General features: G+C 34.2%; 1 protein-coding gene across 2 annotated transcripts in view; it reads right to left on the bottom strand.

Moving 5' to 3' along the window:
• LOC138714622 (putative fatty acyl-CoA reductase CG5065) overlaps positions 1-27623 on the bottom strand; it is a 181734-nt gene that overhangs the window by 136998 nt on the left and 17113 nt on the right. Inside the window, exon 1 of one of the 2 annotated variants that reach the window (XM_069846653.1) lies at positions 11329-11513. The exons of the other annotated variant lie outside the window; for it this stretch is intronic. The gene's annotated coding sequence lies outside the window, so the exon portion shown is untranslated. Of the gene's footprint in view, positions 1-11328; positions 11514-27623 lie in introns of those variants that run through there. 2 annotated transcript variants of the gene reach the window in all.

Here is a 27623-nt window from a genome sequence, read left to right as displayed (position 1 = left end):
TATGTTGCGATATGAAATATTTAGCTAGCTGCAACAACGTCGCAATGAAAACTGAAAGAAAAATAACGTTAGACCCGCACTCATTGTTGCTTTGTCAAATAAACACAAGCGATAATTAAAACGCTTACTGTTACACATTTTTGCATGGCAGCACTCATTGTTGCAAAGAGAATATGAACTGGCTGAAAGACAATAATATACATTCGGTGAAGTCACTTTCATTGTAGTGGTTATAGAAATAAATTAAAATATACCTGTGGGCAATTTTTAATAATAAATTAATAAATAATAGATAAATAATCAAATAAGGCAGAAAAGCATTTATTTTGTGAATTAGGCTTTATATTAAAAAAGGCAGAAAAGGGCAACATAAAACTGTGACGTTTCAATCACGAAGGTGTAATTCGTAGAGATTTACTTTCAAAATGAAGATAGATTTAACACATTTAAAAAGACATTCTGCCAAAGTTCCCGTTTCTGGTTATAATACTTATAATTATGTAGTTAGTTTACTTATTCCTACAGCTACAATACGTTCTTAAATATGCAATACCTTAAATGTAAGAGAACGTTTTATAGTCCCGTCGCTCTAATTTCCGGCAGCCAATCGCATTGCTGGTCGTCTACATTTAAACGTGTGCGTCTTGTGATTCGCTGAGGAAGACGTTTCTTAAGGCTCGATAATACTTAATATAATCGCCCGCCATTTTGGCTCTTTTGTTGACGTTCGTAGAAAGCACACGAAGACGTTATTTGCCGCTTAATTATTTGCTGAATTACAGTGCGTTTGATTTATTATCATAGGAGCTACGACATGATAATGTTTAACGGTGTAGCAAATAGATTCCTCGTATGGTAGCTCGGCAACGAAAGAACAAAAATGGCGAACGATACTACCTACCTAGACTTTATAGAGCCTTGACTTCCTAAGACGTAAGCAAAGAGGAGGAGTCACTCCGGGAATAACAGCGTCGCGACTATAGTTGGCCATGATTCAGGCCTTGCTCGTTATGTGTATTTTTGGCTGCATCGATTTTTCATTATTCTTGTATCCAAAACAAGAGGGTTAATGAAGGACTGAGGAAAACAATCCGATAATCTGCTACTAGCAGATTCATTGGCGAAGATAGAATGATTTCCTTTGAGGGGGGGCCATGGTAGATGATAAAATAAGCTAGTTCACAAATACGTACTCTTATCAAGAGCATGCGAATGTTCCCACATGTCAATAAAATAGCATATTACGATATAAGATTATACTGACTTTAACTGTCACGGACGACATGATAATTTCGTCCTTTAGACATGCATCCTGATAATGCTGTATTTTCACAATTGTTCTCATTATAATTTCTTCCTATTTAGCATTATTTGAAATACTCGTATATTAACATTCTATGTATAATAGTTTAATTTTGCTACACACTTATTTTGTAAGTGCCAAAGAGACAAAACGTAGAAAACTGAGCTTTCTTGTGCAATTGTTAATGTAATATCATATACGTTCTCACATTTATGGACGAAGCTAGGGCCTAAGTAAAATGACAATGGGGCAACATTTTTCTCCAGTGGATTGAGCCAGGGATATAGACTTATTTTTATTTCTGAAAAAACTTATTTTCAAAGACATTGGCACTTAAACTGTGGCGTCGTGGTCTAAGGCATCCTGCCTGGGACTCGCGTTACGGAATGCACACTGGTTCGAGTCCTCAGGGGGGAAGAAATTTTTTCGTGAATTTTCTGCCAGTGTATGGGACCGGTGCCTACCTAGCATCGTGATGCACTTGGGGAGCTACGCAAACCAGCTATAATGTCTGGGGGACTCATCGTGCTAACCACACGATACCTCCATTCTGATTGGATGATCGTCCACCTCTGCTTCGGCATGTGAGCGTGAAGCCAGCAGCCGGCTGGTCGGTCTAGGCCCTTCGTGGGCTGTAGCGCCACGTATTGTTATTATTATTATTATTATTATTATTATTATTATTATTATTATTATTATTATTATTATTATTATTATTATTATTATTATTATTATAATGTTAACGACCTGAATATTCCACCTGTGAAACTGAATAAAACAAACATCCCGTTTAGCTCTACCGTAAAAGATCTCGGAGTGCATTTCAAATCTAATCTCAATTGGGATACGCATATTAAATATACATGTAAGAAGGCATTCTCTATTCTCCATTCACTAAGAGCATTGTATCATTATCCATCTAAATTAAAACAGACGCTGGTACAGACACTCATTCTACCTCACTTCGATTATTGCGATGTTTTGTTCAGTGATCTCAGGATTGATTCCGCTCAGAAACTACAGCGTGTTCATAACGCGTGCGTCCGCTTCATTTGTAATGTTCGATACTGTGATCATATCTCACCTTCTTTCGAGAAGTTATCATGGCTTAGGTTACATGCGAGGAGAAATCTGCACTCACTTTCTCTCTTATATCGAATTACGCACAATCATCCCCCTATTATTTATTCGCTCGTTTTCATACTCTCTCTCGCTGTCACAATATTAATACTCGATCACAACGCGATAACACGCTAGAAATTCCACTTCACACATCATCTCTGTATTCCTCATCTTTCACTGTTGCTACCTCTCGTCACTGGAACTCTCTGCCGCCTGAAGTCAAGGGCTGCCGAACATTGAAATCTTTCAAATCCTAGTTAGAAGATTATCTTATGACGAGTTGCCAAACTAACTTACTATTATGACAAGTGTTGTATTGCATGTTTCCACGTATTCACATTTTTTATGCTCTAGTGATATTTAACTTATTTTATATTTTTGTTTTCATATCTTCCGATAATGGTATATCAATAATGTGATAAGTTGAGCTATATATAATCATAATTTTCCTTACTGTATGTACCTAAAAATATTGTATTCATTGTATGCTTTGTACTGCACTATTTTATTACTACTATTAGTATTATTATATTTATTATTATTTGTTATTATTATTATTATTATTATCAATAATTGTCTTATTTATTTATATTTTGTATGTCTCATTTATCTTGACCTGTTGTTCACATTTTATTATATTTCTTCCTTTCTTTCTGTATGTTGTATATTATGTCTGATTTCTACTTACTTGTTGTTTACATTTTATTATTATTATCTTATTCAGTTTTGTGTGTAAAATTGTAGTGTACTTTGTAATTTTGTAGTGTTTTTTGTAACGCAGTTTTACACCTGGTTGAGTGTTAGAGAAGGCCGTATGGCCTTAACTCTGCCAGGTTAAATAAATTATTATTATTATTATTATTATTATTAATTGTCTTATTTTTTTGTACTCTGTATGTCTCATTTATTTTGACCTGCTGTTCACATTTCATTATGCTTTTTCCTTTCTTTCTGTATGTTATATATTCTGTCTGATCTCTACTTACTTGTTGTTTACATTTTATTATTATTACCTTATTCAGTTTTGTGTGCAATATTGTAGTGTACTTTGTAAATTTGTAGTGTTTTTTGTAACGCAGTTTTTCTCCTGGTTGAGTGTTAGAGAAGGCCGTATGGCCTTAACTCTGCCAGGTTAAATAAATTATTATTATTATTATTATTATTATTATTATTATTATTATCAATAATTGTCTTATTTTTTTGTACTTTGTATGTCTCATTTATTTTGACCTGCTGTTCACATTTCATTATGCTTTTTTCTTTCTTTCTGTATGTTATATATTATGTCTGATTTCTACTTACTTGTTGTTTACATTTTATTATTATTATTATTATTATTATTATTATTATTATTATTATTATTACTGATCTAATTTTATAATTATTTGTCCATTTCATTTCTTGCATTTGGTCAATTGATTAATGTAGACTATTCCATTATTTCAATTATCTCATTGTACTAAATTTATAATTTTATAATTATTGTTTGATCAATGATTGATGTAGACTATTATATTGTTTGTATTTAATCTCATTGCCATTTTCTATCATTCATTCTCATCATCATTTGTTGTTTTCTTCTGTTTTGTATCGTGCTAAACTGTAATTGGCCTTGTGCTGTTGTTTTTGCACGTTAATATTATAAATAAATAAATAAATAAATAAATAAATAAATAAATAAATAAATAAATAAATAAATAAATAATTATTATCTTATTCAGTTTTGTGTGTAAAATCGTAGTGTACTTTGTAAATTTGTAGTGTTTTTTGTAACGCCGTTTTACTCCTGGTTGAGTGTTAGAGAAGGCCGTATGGCCTTAACTCTGCCAGGTTAAATAAATTATTATTATTATTATTATTATTATGATTATTATTATTATTACTATATTGGCACTTATTATATTGGCAGCCTTTTTTATGTCCACTCTTCAATTGTTGTGGTGATAGTGACGATGGTGATTGTGATGGTTGTGAGCTTGTGAGTAGTGAAGAGATTATTTTAAGATTGCCTACTAATGGGGACACAATAGTTTATATATTATGAAGATAATTCAGAGGAATTCTTAAAGAAATATCTGAAGAAAAGACGAAAATGCACATTAGTGCTAGAGAATCTGTGTTATCAAAAGCCTGAATGCGTTCCGCTCACTTGTGTCTCCGATTCGCACACGCGCTTTGAACGGGTGCTGGAATGTGGCGCATCCCCAAGTCAGCGCAAATTCTGGATCGTCAGCTGCAGCAACTTCCGCTGCCCGGCACATTCAGCACCGGAAGCGAGTTGGGCATTGATCTTGCCACCACGCTTTGCAACAACGGCAGGCAGATAAAGGCACAGTTTTCTGAAGTCCTGAAATTATGTCACAAGTCTATGATTTGATGGATGCAAGTTGATGAACTAACCATTGTCTCTACTTTGAATAAGCTTGATCTGGTGACGTCTATAGAAATGTCCCTTACAATAATTGTATCTAAGAGCACAATATTCGAACGTCATTTTTCGCGGTGAGGGACCGGTGTTCAAATCCCAGCGACTCCAAACACGATTTGTGAAAAAAATTCATTGCTATTGTCTTTGCGGAGTGCTTAACCTAAATGAAGATAAAGCATAGCTATCTTTAGAATTAAAATTTTGGGAAATCCACCATGAAGAACTAAATAGTAAATAAATAATTACCACATTTTTATCGAAGTTCAAAATATTAAAAATGTGCATGGGATGTGCTCTTAATGACGAAATATGCATAAATGTCCAAAATGTGCACATTTCATGCCTACGGTATTAAAGGAATCGCTTTAAATTTATTTGTCATACTTAAGCAACAGATCCCAATTAACGAAATTTAACGACCAACACAGTGAAATTCGTAATATAAATATAGGTGTGCCACAAGGTACGGTTTTAGGCCCTCTACTATTTTTAATATACATCAATGACTTGCTAAATATTGATATAGGATAAACATCTGGAAATATATTCGCATATGCCGATGATACAGCCGTAATTTTTAGTGGGTCGAATTGGAATGATGCCTACCTAAATGCTAATAGAGGTATAAATATAATTAAGAATTGGTTAGATGAAAATTTTCTCTCATTGAACATTTCAAAAACAACTGCAGTTCCTTTTACATTAACGACTTCTAGTCTGAGAAAAATCAAACTCGATAAGGATACAAATTTAAAAATACACAATTGCAGTAACATAAACTTGATTGATTGCAATTGCTCTACCTTGACAGAATCTACGCAAGTAAAATACTTAGGTGTTATCATTGATCAACATTTAAGATGGAATAAACATGTAACATATTTATGTAATAGGTTACGGAAAACAATTCACAACTTTGTAACCCTTCGTGCATATATGCCGATCGATGTTCTCCGTGTAGTTTATCTAGCCTTGTTTCAATCAATCATTCAATACGGAATAATAGGATGGGGTGGAATGACAAAGACTATCCTAACTCCATTAATATTACTACAAAAACGTATCATCAAAATTTGTCTGCATAAACCACTTGATTATCCGACACAATTAATTTATTCTGAATTCCAAGTACTAAAAATTGAGCAAATATATAAACATACAGTACTAATTTATTTTCACAAAAATCGAATGAATTTTATAACTGAAAAACATATACACAACACCAGAAGAAATGTCCCAACTCTTATGGCAGAACCTAAATGCCACACTACAGCTGGATTAAGACACAGTAGGAATTATGGACCAAGACTATACAATTCAGCATTGAAAAATAATCCAGACCTAAGCAATTTACACATTCTTAAGTTTAAAAATAAAGTGAAAATGTTTGTATGATATTTGATCAATTTTATTTTTTATTTATTTATTTTTATTGTTACTAGCATTATATGGTACTAATTTTTATTGTATTTATCTGATGCATGTAACCTATAAGATAAAACGTAATATATACAAATAGATCATTTTCTTAATTAATAACAGTGTACGTGTATATCTCCAATAAATGATTTCTTAGCATCGCCACAGATACACTTGATTGTACTTGTCACTATCTCTTGTCACTAGAGAGTTCTTGAAATTTATATTTTCCCCGCCATTCATAAAATATTTTGATATGATACCTCTTGCACAAAAGGGGAGATCTATAACTGAAACTAGATTAATATATTTCAGTATTATTTGTATTTATCCTGGTAATAATGAACAGTTTGACTCGTAGACATTTTGTTTTTTCAGCATTAACTTCCCATGATTGTACGAGAAGATTCGAATAGAACGGCAGTTACGTAGACATTCAGCTCCCCCCTACTACCAATAATGCACAACACAATGTCAATACGGCGGTTGCTGTCGTCTGCGATACAACGAACTTTTCTGTTGATTTTCGAGTTCGTAATTTTTTTCCGGTTATTATATGCTTATTTAAGTTGTGTTAACTCTCGCTAGTGGTTTTATAATTTATTTTATCCGTCTTAGTATTTATTTTATTATTGTAAATATTTTTGTTTTATCACTATTATTATTATTATTATTATTATTATTATTATTATTATTATTAATGAATTATTTTGTATTACAATCTTTGTATCATTTCTGTCACGATTATTTTATTATTATTATTATTATTATTATTATTATCATTATTATTATTGTTACTATTATTTCTATCTTCAGCATTATTATTTGATCCCTGTAAAATTTTATGTAGACTACTGGACTGTACCCGAGCACAAGCATATGCTCATTTCGGGTATCTATTCACATGTATTCATTTCAAATGTAAATTGTAAATAAATTTGAATTTGAATTTGAATACAAAAACTTAAAAAAAAAAAAGCTTAAAAAAAATATGCACGAACATCCACGCGTCAATCGTCTTAATTAAACATCAAACATGTAATTACTAAATTTCATTAAGATATTGAGCTCCGACACAATTGGCCTATATATTTGAACATTTTTCTCATCCATCTTATAGAATTTTATTTTAGTTTCTTTTCTTACTCTGTTGTTTAATGCTATCTTGAATGTGTAACATATAAGTTTAAATTTATTGAATTTTATATCTAAATCTGGTTTTTGTTATACAGGGTGTTTCCGGGCTAGTGTTACAAACTTTCAGGGATGATGGGGAAGGGCACATTTATCAATTTGAGATAGGAACCTTGGTCCGGAAATGAGTGAGTCGAAAGTTATAAGCAAAAATAGTTGTGTGGAAATGAAATAATGTTATTCCTCTGTATACCTTATTTATGTGTATTTATCTGTACATCTTACACATACTGTATTCATCTGACGTTGTTTACGTTGTCTACTTACAGTATTCCATTCAGTGCGCTGTCTGATGGGTGGGGACAGGAAACTACACTAAAGCAATGCAGATAGCGTAATGTGTAACGGACATGGTCGGTCCTGATATGCACGTCTGTAGACAGCAGTGTATGTGTACAAGTTGCAGTGTCTAGTCGATCAGTCCTAGTGAAATGGAGGAGTACACGAGAGCGGAATATAAAGACCTGATTTTCGAATACGGATGAGCCAATGGGAACAGTAGACAAGCTCACAGATTGTATCGGGGCAAGTACCCACGTAGGAGACATCCGGCCCATACCATCTTTCCGCGACTGTTCCTAAAGGTTAAGGGAAGGAGGGCACGTGGTGCCAAATTACAATTCCATTTCCACACAACTATTTTTGCTTATAACTTTCGACTCAGTCATTTCCGCACCATGGTTCCTTAACTCAAATTGATACATGTGCCCTTCGCCATCATCCCTGAAAGTTTGTAACACCAGCCCGGAAACGCCCTGTATGTGATAGTCGAGGTAACTGAAGTGGAAACTTTGTTCTATTAACAGTTTTCATGATTAGATCTGTTATATGGAGCCTTAGAGTAAATTTGTTTCTATGTGAAGGGGCTTATCAGCCTGTCGCGAAATCCCCTACGTGGAGGACCGGTAGTTATTTTTCAGGTTCTTCTTCCTTTATGCTTTTGAGATGTAACTCCTCTCTGTAATGCAGCAGGTGCTAGTTTTGGTCCCCCTCTGATATTTTAATTAGCCCCGGATCATCATCATTATTATTACCAGCACCACAATTATTATTATTATTATTATTATTATTATTATTATTATTATTGTTTAGACAACTGTCCGAAGACAGGTTTGAACCTCATAAGTAACACCAATAAGGCATCACTCATGAGGCAACTAGGCCAGGAGATAATGGGGTAGGGTGGCCAATTCCTTTCCCCCTCCATTGCATACATCGCCGATTAGCTATATATTCCACTAATTAGACTTCAGGGGCCGTATCCATAGACATTTTTAGCGCGGGCTTCCGGTGGATGATCAGCGTTTTTCGTATTCATAAACCAGTGTTAGCGATAGGATATGATTTGAATTCTGTACTAGTAACCAGTGGATAGCCGGGGCTAGCTTAGTACGCTCGTAGCGCGTGCTGCGAAATGTCTATGAATAGCACCCCAGATGTTTACAAACAATTGTTCTTCCTCCGACACATATCGTCAAGTGAGATGTACTGCCTGATAATAGATGTACATATAAGCCAGAACCTCAATCAGAGGTATTATTATTATTATTATTATTATTATTATTATTATTATTATTATTATCATCATCATCATCATCATCATCAATATCAGATTCATCACCTTTGTTGCATCATTATGTAGTTCAGAAACTTGAATTTAGCGGATTGTGAAGACCCAACTTGTAAGCTACGCTAGCATCTGTGCTCACCTGAAGACGAAGACAGAGCCAACCTTCGAAACACGTTCCTCAGATCTCGTCGAATGAGGGAGTGTGCCAGCACAGTGGCTGAGGACATTTGTCTGATACAGTGTTCCGCCATTACTGCAATTAGTTCACTTTGTAGTAAAATAAAAATATCTGTACTTTTTCAGTAATTAATGATTTTTATTACGAAATTAAATCTTGCGTTTGCTAATAGCACTAAAGGTCCCTTAAAATCTCAGATCTATAAAAAGCATAATAAAGAATATAAGTATGCCATTAGGAATGCTAAGTTTTATGTAATGTTAGATTTATTGAAACTTGTGTCAATTAATGTAGAACGGCATGGTCCTTAATTAAATCGAAAGCCACTGAATGTAAAAATATTAAGGTTGCTGTTTCTTGTGACGAATGTACTGAATATCTGTTCAACTTTCCCGAGAATATAAACGACCAGTTGAAAATATCTAACACTACAGCGAGTGTATTAAATATTTAAACTTTAATAAATCCAATTTGGTTTTAAAATGTAATTTTATTTCTAGATGATGCTCTAAATTTTTTTCTTTTATAAAAATTACTCACAGTAAAGACTATTATAACATATCTTGTTATTTTATTAAATAAATTATTATAACAATGGTTATTATTATTATTATTATTATTAAATATCCGTAGAAAAGAACCCTAATTCACGAAGCGGTATGCTAGGGTTTTAGTTCTGTTATACGATATACTACGCATCTATACTACTTATTTAATGTACACAGATAATGGTGAAATATATCTCTACAGTCTTTTAAAGATAACGTTTAACAAATCTATAAATTCTTGGTAGCAACAGGGTTTTTTGATCACTTCACATAGTGGAGTCCTGTATTCGGTGTTACAGTCCAGATGATGTGTCCGCCATATACTAGTACTTACTTACTTACTTACTGGCTTTTAAGGAACCCGGAGGTTCATTGCCGCCCTCACATAAGCCCGCCATCGGTCCCTATCCTGAGCAAGATCAATCCATTCTCTATCATCATATCCCACCTCCCTCAAATCCATTTTAATATTATCTTCCCATCTTCGTCTCGGCCTCTCTAAAGGACTTTTTCCCTCCGGCCTCCCAACTAACACTCTATATGCATTTCTGGATTCCCCCATACGTGCTACATGCCCTGCCCATCTCAAACGTCTGGATTTAATGTTCCTAATTATGTCAGGTGAAGAATACAATGCGTGCAGTTCTGTGTTGTGTAACTTTCTCCATTCTTCTGTAACTTCATCCCTCTTAGCCCCAAATATTTTCCTAAGCACCTTATTCTCAAACACCCTTAATCTATGTTCCTCTGTGAAAGTGAGAGTCCAAGTTTCACAACCATACAGAACAACCGGTAATATAACTGTTTTATAAATTCTAACTTTCAGATTTTTCGACAACAGACTTGATGATAAAAGTTTCTCAACCGAGTAACAACAGGCATTTCCCATATTTATTCTGTGTTTAATTTCCTCCCGAGTAACATTTATATTTGTTACTGTTGCTCTCAGATAGTTGAACTTCTCGATCTCTTCAAAAGATAAATTTCCAGTTTTTATATTTCCACTTCGTACAATATTCTGGTCACGAGACATAATCATATACTTTGTCTTTTCGGGATTTACTTCCAAACCTATCTCTTTACTTGCTTCCAGTAAAATTTCCGTGTTTTCCCTAATCGTTTGTGGATTTTCTCCTAACATATTCACGTCATCCGCACGCCAAATTCTAATAATAATAATAATAATAATAATAATAATAATAATAATAATAATAATAATAATAATACTAATAATAATATATACACATATATAGTATATTATTTAGTGAGTTCTATTTTTGTATAATGTGTTTAAATTGAGTTTTGGGTCCAAGTTAATTTGGTGGAGGTGATTACACGCACATTATTTTATTGAGGCATTATCGCGAAAATTGGTTACTCTATTCAAAACCTAAAAACGCATTTAAAAAAAATCATACACGGAATTAAAAAAAAATCACCATAAAAGCACTGCTCTGTGCATAATGAGAAAGTATGTGTCATCTTCACGACACCCGTTTTCTTCTTGAGCTGTAATTGTATGAACACGTTGATTCACAGAAAGACTGCATAAATTAACTCACTTACCAAACACTGGTGTAATTTCCTCGAAGAGCTGCTAAGTGATTTTCAGTGAAATCCTTTGAAGTACACGGTCCTCGGCGATGCACGGGTTTACCTTATCGTTCACTTTGGTCGACGTGAGGCTCGACCGAGACTAAGAACCACTTTATGAAAAACTGAACAATGTTTTTGTGTCGTTCCAGAAAGTTAAGGAACTCGTACGTAACTTCTCCCACCACTTGATGCTGAGAGAAATGCTTTCCTACCCTCGACGAAGAAAGTTCTGCTGTTACTTCACAAGCCTGGCCAGCTTCAAGGAAAACTTTCACTCGTCTTAATGCACGGATGATCGGGCGGTAATTGTCTTCCTCGTAAATATGACGCCACATCCTTATGGGCTTATGGCTTTATTTTCGAGAAGGAAGACAAACTTCATCCGACAGATGCTTAGATCGGGATTTTCCCATTGTTATTGAAATTTAAACATTACGACACTTCGAAAGTTCGATCGACCTTTAGGATCAGATGAGTAAAATGTGGGGGATTATGCATCTCCTTGGGGCCTTTGAAAGTGACAACAGTAAATCTAGTTTACTGATCGAACATGAGCCTATTCCATTTCATCATATCCATGTATTAGACCATGTTGCCTGTTACTGTATCACCCCATCTCTTAGCCGGATTATATATTTTTTTGCAATGGGTTATTTTACGACACTGTATCAACATCTTAGGTTATTTAGCGTCTGAATGGAATGAAGGTGGTAATACCGGTGAAATGAATCCGAGATCCAGCACCGATAGTTACCAGCATTGAGGGAAAACCCTGGAAAAAACCTCAACTAGGTAACTTGTCGTCCCGATCAGGATTCTAACCCGGGCCACCTGGTTTCGCGGTCAGACGCGCTAACCGTTACCCCACAGGTGTTGACTCTTAGCTGTATATACAGTATTAAACATTCCTTCCTCTAGGTAGGTACTTCAGAATTTGTTTAGGGATTCTTCTTCTTGTCCTCTCAATTTCTGTCCTAGTTTACCAATGTATTCTAATATCGGTTTTATCTTTAGTTCTTAATATACAAGTAAATTTCCTTATAACCTATAAAATTATTGGTAAAAATTAATTTTTGGTTCTACAGAATATATCTGTTACGGTAACAATTAATATTAGAGCAGAAAAATCCCGGCCACAAAGTCACTCAATTGAGTGCGCTCCTTGTATAATGGCAGTTGACAATATAAAATGTCAACATACATGTCGAACTTACAGTCAGGCCACAACACTGGAGGAGTGGGATTCAATCCGGGGCTGTGGATTGAACTTCGGCGTTGCCCAATGGTTAGAGCGCTTGGTACGTACAACCAAGGACCCGGGTTCGATCCCCGGCGCCAGAGCGAGTTTTTCTCATCTAATATTAATTATTAACTATAAAATTATGCTTTACAAAAGAACTCATTGCGCTTCAGAAGAATTGTAGTGTGAACTTCGCCTATTGCTGGTAGAAGTTTACATAATGTTACAACACTTCGAATATTAGCTCTTCCTTCATCTTCAGGTGGACGTAAGGATCCGTTACAAATAGATAAACCCACGAAATGACCTTGTTATTTGCTAGTCTACACTTACAAGTTTGAGCAAATATGGTACGATAACACAATCTATACTAATAATAAATCTGTAGCCGAAATTTGTCTGGTAATTTTCGATTTTCCAAAAATAATTGGTCCTAACATATACAATTAACCACCCTGAAACCGAAAATCGCTTTTTTGAAATTTTTGTTTGTATGTCTGTCTGTATGTTTGTTACCTTTTCACGCGATAATGGCTGAACCGATTTCGATGAAAATTGGAATATAAATTAAGTTCGTTGTAACTTAGATTTTAGGCTATATGACATTCAAAATACATTATTTAAAAGGGGGTTATAAGGGGGCCTGAATTAAATAAATCGAAATATCTCCCTTATTATTGATTTTTATGAAAAATGTTACATAACAAAAGTTTCTTTAAAAATAATTTGCGATAAGTTTTATTCCTTGACAAATTTTGATAGGACTGATATTTAATGAGATAAATGAGTTTTAAAATTAAAATAACTGCCATCTAAGGCCGTGTAATGAATTAAAAAACAAATGACTTCGTCTATAAGGGGCCTTGGACAGCAACAATCGAAAGCTATGAAAGATAGCCTACAGATAATGTTTCTGTGTTTGTATGAAGTAATATCAGGAGCTAAATTAACCGATTTGCATAATTAATTATTATTTCACCATTGGAAAGTGTAGTTTCTCTAGATGGACATAATGCTATAATGTTATTACAGTAACTTCTGATATAATATAATATAATATAATATAATATAATATAATATAATATATTATAATATAATATAATATAATATAATATAATATAATATAATATAATATAATATAATATAATATAATTTAAGTTATTTGAAGGATTCAGAACCATAGTGGGCCAAGCGCCATTTACTGAATACGTAGAAAACAAGGGTTAAAATTAAGTTATTACCATAATTCAATGGAAACCTATAACAAGTAAAATAAAGTATACACATTAAATCTAAATGATGTCAATCTTCATTAAACTATGGTTGCATGTAATAACAATTAAGAAAAATGTTAAAGGAATTGTCATTGCACCAAATGAGTGTCTCTGGACCAAAATGATCGCATTTTAATTATTTGGATGCAATTTAAATTAAGTAACATATTAAACGATTTATCCTTCTATCAAACACGAATGTTCCCTGGATCAAACGTCCTATTTTAATTATGTAATTACTTTATATTTATTTCTAACGGGTGCAGCGGAGCGCACGGGTACGGCTAGTTTTTAATATGACATTACATTTATTTAAGCATTAATGTTTTCCTGTAACAGTATCCAATGCTGTTGAAGGAAATTGTCAGAATAATGTTGTTCGATGGCCTAATCTACATTCAAGCCAAACACGAAATTAAAAAGTGTTTCATGAAGTGCTAATGTACCCGGACTCAGGTAACAGAGCGATATATTACTGCCCTTTGGCTCAAAACATATAGGCCTATAAGGTTCCTTCATGAGCAACATGCAAGGGAGAATAGATATCGTTGTACATTTCTACAACGAATGACTAACAACCAATTAGTGGGAATGGGAAGCTAAGCCCAAATAAGAAGATTGTCCATTTCTTATTAGGAAACAGACGTGAGAACCCTATATTCTGACCTTACGCTAACTAAATGGCATTTTCGAGCATGTAATATTTCTGTAATAGGAGGAATGTTTCTTAAGACTTCCAGTATTATTATATTATAAGGTTATGTAACTTTTTCTTCTCTAAATGAACTTATATTCGGCGGAAAATGAAATGCTTTTGTTTTCCTTACTCATTAATGGTAAGTATACAACCAAATTCTTCAGCTCATACCAGGCACTTTACATATGACCGATTATTTAAAATTGAATACAAACAGAAAAAAATATATATAGAGAGAGAAAAACTCATCCGGCCTTAATTAAGGATGACCACGAGAATCCGGAAATGAATAGCAAACAAATACAATTAATTAAATATGAATAGTGTTATAAAAATAAAGTGTAATAATTAAGTACCATTGATTATCAATTGTAAAATAAAATCTTAGAAGATTACTAAATTATACTGATAAAAAAAAATTTATTTAAAATTAGCATATCCTTAATTAAGGCCTTCTGAGTGGTATAAATGAAACTGTATAATCTGCAGGGAATCTTTGAGAATTTGCGAGATGTTTTTTTGAATTTCAAAAGATGATATTGATAATTGTTTAAAAAAAAGAACTCCGAGCACCAAAAAATAAACCTGTCACTGACCAATTGAAGAGAGGGATGTTATACTTGGCACTAAGGTAGGGAATACAAGGTTCATAAATGGCCCTCTTTTCCTGATCAACCTGATGAGCTTGGTTTAGATCTCTCTCCATGCGTATAGTTGGATCTATGATAATAGTCTTTTGTTGTTGCCTGTTTATTGCTATTATATCCGCTCTTCTGTGAGAGTCGTCTTCAGAAATGCAGTGGACCTCTTCATGAACTTCCCAACCCTTGTTCCGAAGAAGACAGGCGATAGCTCCACGGACTCTATGATGCCTGTTGTTACGCAATAACTCTCCTATCCGACAAAAGCCCAGCACGTATATTAATACTACTAGGTTCAAAAAGTTCCCGGAATTTTACTACCATTTTTCGTATTTATATATAACAAGGGATATTATGCATTTGTTTTGTTGGTAACATTCATGATGTCATTTCCTTAAAGTTTGTTGATAATGGCAATTATTGGTTTTGAGTTGTAGGCAATTGTTTATCATAGTGTTTTGTTTGTTCGTCGCATTTTGTAATTATGTCCACAGAGCAAAGTACAAACATCAAGTTCTGTGTTTTGCTGGGGACATGATCAGTATGGCTGATGAAGATAGTGATTTCTTAAACAAAATGAAACTGGTGCTACTTGTACGACCCAGTCCCTAAACGACAGTCATCTGAGTGGAAATCGAAAACATCTCCTCGGAAGCAAAAATTTCCTAGGGACACTTCCAAAGGCAAAGTTATTTTAAATGTTATGTTTTATTTAACGACGCTCGCAACTGCAGAGGTTATATCAGCATCGCCGGATGTGCCGGAATTTTGTCCCGCAGGAGTTCTTTCACATGCCAGTAAATCTACTGAAATGAGCCTGTCGCATTTAAGCACACTTAAAGCAAAGTTATGTTGGAAGTTTTCTTCGAGTCTCAGGGTCTCATGCACCATGAGTTCATTCCAGAAGGTCGTACTGTAACTAAATAATTGTACGTAGAAACCCTCCGTCGCCTCTGGGACGCAGTGAGAAGGAAACGTCCAGAAAAGTGGGTAGAAAACAACTGGTTCCTTATGCATGACAATGCACCTGCTCATCGCGCAATTATTGTAAAGAATTTTCTTGCCAGGCACAACATAACTGCTTTGGATCACCCACCATACTCTCCTGATCTCTCACCACCTGATTACTTTCTGTTTCCCCGTCTGAAAAGTCATCTGAAAGGACGGAGATTCAATGCTGAAGAGGTTATCGCAAACGCGACGAGAGCACTAAGAGGGTTTCACAAAATGACTTCCAGGCCTGCTTCCAGGAACTCTACACGCGTTGGCAAAAGTGTGTTGTTGCGGAAGGCAACTATTTTGAAGGGAATGCTGTAGAATAGTGTTTAAGGTACGTTGTTTCTATGATGCTAGCAAATTCCGGGAACTTTTTGAACCTAGTATGTATAATTTCAATAACGTTTATTTTCGTTTCCATAGCAGCGTTCCATCATATTACTCACATAACCATAGCCTTCTTTATAATATTCTGTCAGTGTAGAGACATCTTTTGTTAAGTTTATATTTTTACAGGCTTTAAAATCAATATGATCGTATTGGGTATACTAGTAGGCCTTGGACTATTGTTATGATTATGTTTCTATTGTAGTATATAATTGTGATAACGGTGTTGAAGGCGGTGACAAAATATTTTTTGTAAATTTCCAATATGAAAATTCCCTTTGCAACTGAAGGAAACTATAATGAATCTCAGTTAGATTGGCCGGCCACGGAGAGAGACATTTTGTGGTGCTTAATGCCATCATTGTATAGAGTTCCTCGATTTGAATATAAGAGTTGAGACACAGAATCCTAACATAGCCTACCTTGTTGTATATTAATTATGCACTTACAATAGCTTTGCTTCTAGTAAATACAAGTTAATCGGTTTTCCTTATTTCTCAATGATAAACTAGCTGTTATAATAATTTTTATATATTATTATATAATAAATTATATTATAATATAATATGTTATAAAATTACATAATAAAATTTAATATATTTGTAAACAGAATACAGGCCTATTGCTTTACTTCTCACAAGGGATTTGGTTTTCCATATTCAATGCTATGTAATAATTACTTATTTCAATTGTTGATGAGATCAACGTTTTAACTCTGATTATAAAGGGACTCTAGAGTTTAGAAATCGCAGAATGAGGGATTTATTATTTCATCGACGCAATTTATTTTTATTTGAGTAATATTCATAACTTGATCGATTAATTGTATGTTAATTGAGGTCATGGTTAGATCCAACCAATCAGAAGGAGTATGCTCATTGTCCCAACTTTTACATTCAATTATTATCGAGTGACCCTATCACTGTACTTAGTGTTCAGTGAAATATAACGATGTGGTTCCAATAAAGATCAACAGCTCACTGAAGAGGTTATAAGAGGAAAATTTATTTTCATTTACACGAGTTTGTAAGTTAATTTTTTCTCACATTAAGGAACAAAGTGATATTTTTGTGCCACGAATTATCACAATGAAATATTCATTCATTATGTAAGTTCTTGATTTCACTTTTGCATTTTTTTTTTTTTTTTGCTCATGAAACGTAAGTTTTTGTTTAAAACATTAATTTTGTTAAATGGAAAGTTAACTTCCGTATATTACTTCAGTTATTTAGTGAATTTCTGCGGTAAGAAGCGACACAAATGTTTTGTAATAATGCTTCGGTATTTAATGTACAGCGTCACACAGGGCGCTGATGTCTGATCTATGTTATTCAGTATGTGCCAACGTGCTTTAAATAAATGGTTTAACTATACGCATTAACACAATGCACGTGATTGTTCGGATCTCTTACTGAATGGATTTTATTTTTCGTCGTTTAGTGTTAAGTTGTAATCTAGTAATACAGTATCTGGCCACATTAATAGAATCACCTAGAACTTTTAAAATACTTTATTTTAATTCTGCATTTACTAAAATTTTATATTTGAAAATAAAACTATTTACGAGTGTTATCTCTACTACATTTTCAGAACATATTTTGGACAATATTTATATTTTCAAATTACAAAATGACACAATTATATTTATTTAAGTCCACACCTGTGGAGTAACGGTCAGCACGTCTGGGTTCGAATCCCGGTCGGGGCTAGTTACCTGGTTGAGGTTTTTTCCGGGGTTTTCCCTCAACCCAATACGAGCAAATGCTGGGTAACTTTCGGTGCTGGTTCCCGGACTCATTTCACCGGCATTATCACCTTCATAGCATTCAGACGCTAAATAACCTAGATGTTGATACAGCGTTGTAAAATAACCCAATAAAATAAAAAAATATATATTTATTTAAGCGCATACAATTCCTTAAATTTTCTGAATCCCCCTTTCATTTTAATAAGATCCTCAACTCTATGTAGCATATCCTCAATATCTTCAGTTGTATTAACCTGTTTAGGAATTTCTTTTTCATCAAGGTCAAAAAATTCTCGATTGGGTTCAAAACCAGAGAATGTCCAGGCCAAGACAAAACAGGGATGTTTTCAGACAAAAAGTTGTCACTCTTTTAACTGTGTGACAAGGTATCCAATCATATATATTATAACTGTCATTTTGTAATCTTAAAATGTAAACATTATTCAAAATGTGTGCTGAAATTGTAGTCGAGATAATATAGTTGTATTTTTATATATAAAACTAGCCGTACCCGTGCGCTCCGCTGCACCCGTTAGAAATAAATATATAGTAATTACATAATTAAAATAGGACATTTGGTCCAGGGAACATTCGTGTTTGATAGAAGGATAAATCGTTTAATATGTTACTTAATTTAAATTGTATTTAAAATATAAAATGCAATCATTTTGATCCAGAGACCACTCATTTGGTGCAATGACAATTCCTTTAACATGTTTCTTAATTGTTATTACCAATTATTTTTGGAAAAGCGAAAATTAACAAAAAAAATTTTGGCTATAGATTTATTATTATGTTTATATTATATTATATTATGTAAAAAAGTGTGTTGATAAAGGATGTACTCGAATTAGAAAGTTTTTAATTTGTTGTGGGAGCTCTTGAATCTCAGGAGGAACAGCTTTTACAACAGCGCAACATAATCTGCTTGGCTCATTACCCAATTTTTTTGCATTGCGTTTATTGCATATATATTTTATGTATTTTAACACGATTCAATTGAGCATAGTTAAAATTTGAATTATACAATAATGGATTGCTAAGCTAACGTACTATTACTGCATACTATATCAATACACTCTCGTTGTTCGTTAATTCTCTGAGATAAAAATGAATATATTCATAAACATTATTTTTAGAAATACAGGAAATGAATATACAGAATAACCTATCAAGTTTTCTGTGCATAAGAAGCTATTTTAATCTTACCTGTCCTCAATTCACTCACAAGTTACTGTAATAGCATTATAGCATTATGTCCATCCAGAGAAACTACACTTTCCAATGATGAAATAATAATTAATTATACAAATCGGTTAATTTATCTTCCGATATTACTTCATACTCGTACAAACACAGAAACATTGTCTGTAGGCTATGTTTCATAGCTTTCGATTGTTGTGTCCAAGGCCCCTTATAGACGAAGTCTTTTGTTTTTTATTTCAATACACCGCCTTAGATGGCAGTTATTTTAATTTTAAAACTCATTTATCTCATTAAATATCAGTCCCATCAAAATTTTTCAAAGAATAAAACTTATCAGAAATCATTTTTAAAGAAACGTTTGTTATGTAACATTTTTCATAATAATCAATAATAAGCGAGATATTTCGATTTATTTAATTCAAACCTCCTTATAACTCCCCTTTTAAAGAATGTATTTTGAATGCCATATAGCCTAAAATCTAAGTTATAACGAACTTAATTTATATTCCAATTTTCATCGAAATCGGTTCAGCCATTATCGCGTGAAAAGGTAACAAACATACAGACAGACAAACAGACCGACATACAAACAAAAATTTCAAAAAAGCGATTTTCGGTTTCAGGGTGGTTAATTATATATGTTAGGACCAATTATTTTTGGAAAATCGAAAATTACCAGAAAAGTTTCGGCTACAGATTTATTATTAGTATAGATTACATTGAATATAGAATAAAAATAAAGTACGTATTTGAAAAATTGTAGGTGATTCTATTAATGTGGCCAGGCACTGTATATTATGTAAAAAAAAATGTGAGAATCTATTTAATCTTTCACAATTAAATTGCAAATATGTACCAAATAGTATATTATGCAAAGAATCTACAGTATAATGGTAGTAATTAAGACACGAGTATGTTTATGAAACGAGCGTAAACAAGTTTAATAATTTTCATACGAGCGTCTTAATTACCATTATAGGCAAGATGCATACGACTGTTTTTGTTCCACTATAATTAAATGTCTAAGTTTTGAGTTTTTACAAATATCTTACCTCGTTAATTCACTGATAATGAAACGGTGACCATGAGTGCATTTTCAGCGTATTCCCGACTATTGCAACAGATGGCAGGCACGGACCATGAGTGTATCTTCAGCGTGTTCCCGATTAGTGCAACAGGTGGCAGGCACGGGTCACTTTTGCGTTCACGCAGTATTCATTGATTGTTTGCAGGGCTTTGGTTTGGAGATTTCAACTTCAAAGCAACACATATTAAAACACAGAAATTAACTCAATTTATTATTATATTATCGCGCCTGCCGTTTTGGATTGCTGCTTTGTTGCGAATTGTTGCGCGTACGATATTAATCAATATGAAACATGCTTAATTGGAAATCGATAGTTGGAATAACATAATGAATAGCAGTACTTACTGTATGTTATTAAGGTACAGTCACGTCACATGTAATGAGCGTATTATAGTATGGTCGAATAAAAAATAATACAAATTCCAAGTAACTAGAAAAGTCACTTTATTGGTATGACATCACTATAGGCTATACACAAGTCTATATGCCATCCTTACAAGATATATCAGATTCACATGGAGCGCTCAGTGATAAAATATTGGCGACAGTTGCTTGCCTGACAGCCTTTATGTAAATTTATTATGCTATACATTACTGTTGAAATTGTGCATACTACGAATAAATCTTGTGTGTAAATGTTATCGTCACCTGCTCTGAGGACATATTTTACACTTGACAATGCCTTCTGCAACTTTCGTGATTTCAACGTATTTTACAACATTATCTATAATAATTTTTTCAAAAACTATAATAGACTCACACAACAACAGATACGGTACGAAGTAATGGTTCAAGAAAATGTCTTGCCTCTGCTTACTCCTTTCGTGGTAGGTGCTTTCTTGAATCGTTTTTAATAATTTTATTATTACAGCTTTGGTTTTCATGGTCACAAAAACAATTTAATTCATCCAACAATACAATCCAACAGCTAGCGTAGTGTGAACCTCGGCCATCTACTGGGTGTTCAGTTCAAAATGTGTCATGGCTCGCTGTATGTCGTCATGTGGCTATCCGATGAGCCTAGAGAATTCAATCTTCCTACACTTCCGCAGGTGCGTATTACCTAAATGCGAGAGATGTTGCCTAGCAAGTACGGCGTTCATTCCGAAGATTACTTACCGATACGTACGGTAACGCCAGTAGTGGCAAGAATGTGAACTGTATGGAAACACGTACTGAAGTGAGTTTTTTTTCTTACTGTCGGGATATGGGGAGAGGGTTAAGACGATTACTTACGTATTTGTTGACATTAATTTCGACGGTCAACATGGACACGGAACATTTGATTTGTGTTGTGGAATGTTGCCGTACGCAATCGATGATAACAAATACCCTGCGTACGACTTGCCGGCGCAAAACACAGTTCGAAAGAGGTTATGGTAGCACACAGACCGTACAGACCGCCATCTGTTGCTACGACGTTCAAGTTATACCGTACACGTTCTCAAGTTCAGATTGAACGCCTTGAATAATAGGCAACTTCTCTGACATAAAAGCTGAAACTCGCTTCAAATCGTTGACTCACAACAGTGACGTCATGACACACTTTGAAATGAACATCCAGTAGAACCTACAACACTAATAAGGATGTGTTGCTTCACTAAACCCATCTGGCTGTGTCTGGCTTACAAAGGAGCACTACCTACACTACATTATTATTCGCAACACTAATCAGGTCATATATACTGTATTTTATCTCTTAATTAAGGGCATTTGTTCGTGAACGAACACAATTATTATTATCAGAAAATGCAGGCTCTAAATTTCTAAAATTTTATATGGAAATGAATAATTAAAAAAAAAATACAAGGTACCACAACAAGACTTGTTAGAACTTAAATATCTGATAAGAGTATAAAAAAGGTTACTAATAATATTTTTCAAACCAGTTTCATCAAAGTATGAAAAAAAGTTTTGCACATACATCATTTGGTAACCATAACATTGTTATGGTCTCTCTGGCATCTTTAATATTTTTCCTGCATGTAATAAACACTTATTTCTGAAAAGTAGACTACTCTCACACATGTAGAGTTTTTTTATTTTAATACAATTAATCTTTTATTTGTCCTATATACAATGTATTAAAATTTACATAAATTTTCGTGACCTAATTTTATTTTCAAAGAAATGGGCATTATTGTAGTCTACCTTTTGCATAAATGCATGTTACGAGTAAATCAGTGTACGAAATTTCAGAATTATATCTCTAATGGTTGTGAAGTTATGAATAATCTGTGTTAAAATTTTCAAATTTTGGAAAATTTATTTAAAGTAAAAAGTTAATTCTTTCTAAAAATATTATTATTCTATTATTGGTTATTAAAAACTTCAAAATTTATTAAGAAAGTTATAATCATGAATTTACAGCTCTGATTCTCTGCTGTCTAATTTTCTGAGTACAGCTGTATTATATTGATTAATAATAATAATAATAATAATAATAATAATAATGATTTATTTAACCTGGCAGAGTTAAGGCCATACGGCCTTCTCTAACACTCAACCAGGAGTAAAGACTGCGTTACAAAAACACTACAAATTAACAAATTACACTACAATTTTACACACAAAACTGAATAAGATAATAATAATAATAAAAAATAAACAACAAATAAGAAGAAATCAGACATAATATATAACATACAGAAAGAAAGAAAAAAGAATTATAATATGTGAACAGCAGGTCAAAATAAATGAGGCATACAAAAAAAAGACAATTATTCATAATAATAATAATAATAATAATAATAATAATAATACTAATAGTAGTAATAAAATAGTGCATTACAAAGTATACAGTGAATACAATATTTCTAAGTACACACAATAAGGAAAATTAAGATTATATATAGCTCAACTTACACATTAGAGATATAACATTATTGGAAAATATGAAAACAAAAATATAAAATAAGTTGAATATCATTAGAACATAAAAAACTATAAAAACGTAAGAAGGTTTGATGATATTATTGTCATTAAAAATGCAATATTATATCCAATGTCATGGTGTATTTGTCACTGATGATGCACATTAATCCTATTATTGACGAAATGAAAGTGAAACTTTCGGGATTATATAAGCAGGCGTAGAGAATATCTTAAATTAGATCTTCATTTTTATAATTTTCTGGGTAACGGCTATACACAGGGGCGGACGCATGATTTTTTTTCGGGGAGGAATTTGAGGAGATAGTAAAAATGGAGTAATGAGAAGTAAGTTTATATACTCACAATTTGTTTCCGCGTCACAAACATTTACAAGTTGGCCTGAGTAGCGTAGTCGGTATAGCCTTCTGTGCTGGAAGTTGCGGGTTCTACCCCAACCCAGCTCGATGGCATTTAAGTGTGTTTAAATGCGACAGGCCTCATATCAGTCGATTTACTGGCATGTAAAAGAAGTCCTGAGGGAAAAAAATTCCGGTACACCGGCAACGCTGACATAATCTCGGCATTTGCGATTGTTGTTAAATAAACCATAATTTTTTAATTTTAACATTTACAATGACTGCAATACAAAAACAATGACAAAATGACATTTACAGAAGAAGGCGACGAGGCTTCTTAGACATTTCATCCCGTACTTCATGAGCTTTTACTTCTACATTTTTATGTATATACATCAAGGCTAGTCCATTTAATCTGTCTGCTCCCATCGTGCTCCTCAAGTAAGTCTTCAAATACCGCAAAGTTGAGAACGATCGTTCTGGTGTTCCGGTAGTTACAGGCAACGTGCAGAAAAATTTCAGCGCCTTGTGAGTGCAGGGAAAAATAATTTCATTGCACCTGTTCAAAGATGGTATAAAATCAGTAGCTATTAGGTGAAGATTTTTCTGATCAAGGAAATTTCTTCTCCACATCTTCAATTCATTAAAGAAAGACTCTGGTGATGCATCAACATCATTGGACCACTGATTTACTATAGCCTCAACAGCAGTTTCTAAATCTTCATCTGATGCTCGCACTATGTTTTTAGGCAGCAAAGTTTGTATGGACTTTAGGATTCCCTTATGATTTAAAAACCTGTCCTTGAGCTGACTAATGAAATAGTCTAAGAAGAGAAGGAAAATTAAAAGCCTAAAATACTCTTCATGACTCTCTGTCTTGAAGTAAGAGTGCTGTGTTTGTCTTCCTGTAGTTCTTGGAATTTAAGGGTGCTATTCATAGACATTTCGCAGCACGCGCTACGAGCGTACTAAGCTAGCCCCGGCTATCGACTGGTTACTTGTACAGAATTCAAATCATATCCTATCGCTAACAATGGTTTATGAATACGAAAACGTTAGTTCGTTGATCATCCACCGGAAACCCGCGCTAAAAATGTCTATGAATACGGCCCTAACATTTTAGCAAAGAGAATTTACGTGGAAAACTCTCTAATTCCTATGTACATTCACGAATTAAAATTGGTACGTTAAACGAAAGGTCCCGGGTTCGATACCCGGCTCCGGAACAATTTTTCCCTCGAAATTATTCAAATCAACTTTACAGGGAGTTATACCTGAAATCTTGATTTGCATAATACACGTCACTGTTCGTTAACAGAAAACCACAATTTAAGTCACACGGAGTTAGTGTGCACTCGAAGTTGATTGCTTGACGGTTGTCAGCCCACTTTGAGGTCTGTGGATTTAGAGGGAAAAATTGGATCGGTGTCGGTTAGAGTTCCCGGGTAGCTCAGTGGTAGAGCGTTGGTACGTTAAACCAAAGGTCCCGGGTTCGATACCCGGCTCCGGAACAATTTTTCCCTCGAAATTATTCAAATCAACTTTACAGGGAGTTATACCTGAAATCTTGATTTGCATAATACACGTCACTGTTCGTTAACAGAAAACCACAATTTAAGTCACACGGAGTTAGTGTGCACTCGAAGTTGATTGCTTGACGGTTGTCAGCCCACTTTGAGGTCTGTGGATTTAGAGGGAAAAATTGGATCGGTGTCGGTTAGAGTTCCCGGGTAGCTCAGTGGTAGAGCGTTGGTACGTTAAACCAAAGGTCCCGGGTTCGATACCCGGCTCCGGAACAATTTTTCCCTCGAAATTATTCAAATCAACTTTACAGGGAGTTATACCTGAAATCTTGATTTGCATAATACACGTCACTGTTCGTTAACAGAAAACCACAATTTAAGTCACACGGAGTTAGTGTGCACTCGAAGTTGATTGCTTGACGGTTGTCAGCCCACTTTGAGGTCTGTGGATTTAGAGGGAAAAATTGGATCGGTGTCGGTTAGAGTTCCCGGGTAGCTCAGTGGTAGAGCGTTGGTACGTTAAACCAAAGGTCCCGGGTTCGATACCCGGCTCCGGAACAATTTTTCCCTCGAAATTATTCAAATCAACTTTACAGGGAGTTATACCTGAAATCTTGATTTGCATAATACACGTCACTGTTCGTTAACAGAAAACCACAATTTAAGTCACACGGAGTTAGTGTGCACTCGAAGTTGATTGCTTGACGGTTGTCAGCCCACTTTGAGGTCTGTGGATTTAGAGGGAAAAATTGGATCGGTGTCGGTTAGAGTTCCCGGGTAGCTCAGTGGTAGAGCGTTGGTACGTTAAACCAAAGGTCCCGGGTTCGATACCCGGCTCCGGAACAATTTTTCCCTCGAAATTATTCAAATCAACTTTACAGGGAGTTATACCTGAAATCTTGATTTGCATAATACACGTCACTGTTCGTTAACAGAAAACCACAATTTAAGTCACACGGAGTTAGTGTGCACTCGAAGTTGGTTGCTTGACGGTTGTCAGCCCACTTTGAGGTCTGTGGATATAGACGGAAAAATTGGATCGGTATCGGTTAGAGTTCCCGAGTACCTCAGTGGTAGAGCGTTGGTACGTTAAACCAAAGGTCCCGGGTTCGATACCCGGCTCCGGAACAATTTTTCCCTCGAAATTATTCAATATTATTTTTGTTTCTTGTTTCGTATTTTTCTCAAAATTTCGGGAGGGAATATATCCCCTTAATCCCCCCCTTGCATCCGCCTCTGGCTATACATATATCTTACCAAAAGCTACAAAACTTATGTAAGATAATATTGTTATTAAAATTAGATACTTTTATAGTTATTAATCAAGTGATGTGGGTTTTTTTCAGATATTTAATGACGGTAATGTGTAGATATTTATACTGTATGTGTGATTGTCTTATTCTCCTAGGCACTAGAGCAGTGCTATGGAAGAAGCATTAGTAATTGAGTCATGCTTCTAATTTTAACTGTGTCTTTAAACTACGTCAAAATTAATTTCATATTCCTTTGGTTTAATGGATTAGATTTGCGAACTCTGCCAAGCATATCAGTTTGTTGTAGGAAGAATATCTAGCCATTTCACTTCTTGCTGCCATGATGAGTTACTTTATTTCCTGCAACCAGCAACGAATGACATACTGAAACAGCTAATGATTTACGACGAACAATTTTATGTAGTACGCATATAAGATTCTACAACACTACTATAGCATTTACCTCATTTTCCTCATCTCGGCAATAGATTCTTTCCTCTTTCCTTATGGCTCACAATTGCAACACAGTGGCCACACAAGCAAAACAAGATCGCTCGAATGACTTTACTTCAGTTTGTATCATTTCGGATTGCTGTTCGTAGCCATTTCTCACACGTTCGTTAGTCACACAAGTTAGTCCAGCAATATTTATTATGTAGACCAGTATTGTCATAAGCGAAAAGATTATAATTCCTAATGATAAACCAAAAGGCATTACTTACTGATCAAATAAGAGGCCTAAAATATTTTGTGCGAGATCGTGCGTATTTGCTTGGTTTCCGCACAAAACCAATCCGCGGAAAGTCTAAAATTCCACATTCAGTATTCCCAACCTAACACACACAACAATTTCCCTCTTCTTACCGATTAAGTGACATATTGATTTTACTGCTTTAGGCTTTTAACATATTATTTTTAGAGACGTTCAATATAGTAATAATTATAAATTGGAAACTTACCACTGCAATTTCACCTAAATTGAAT

Source organism: Periplaneta americana, chromosome 15 (assembly GCF_040183065.1).
Source record: "Periplaneta americana isolate PAMFEO1 chromosome 15, P.americana_PAMFEO1_priV1, whole genome shotgun sequence".
Classification (NCBI taxonomy): Eukaryota; Metazoa; Arthropoda; class Insecta; order Blattodea; family Blattidae; genus Periplaneta; species Periplaneta americana.
This window is presented reverse-complemented; position numbering and strand designations above follow the sequence as displayed.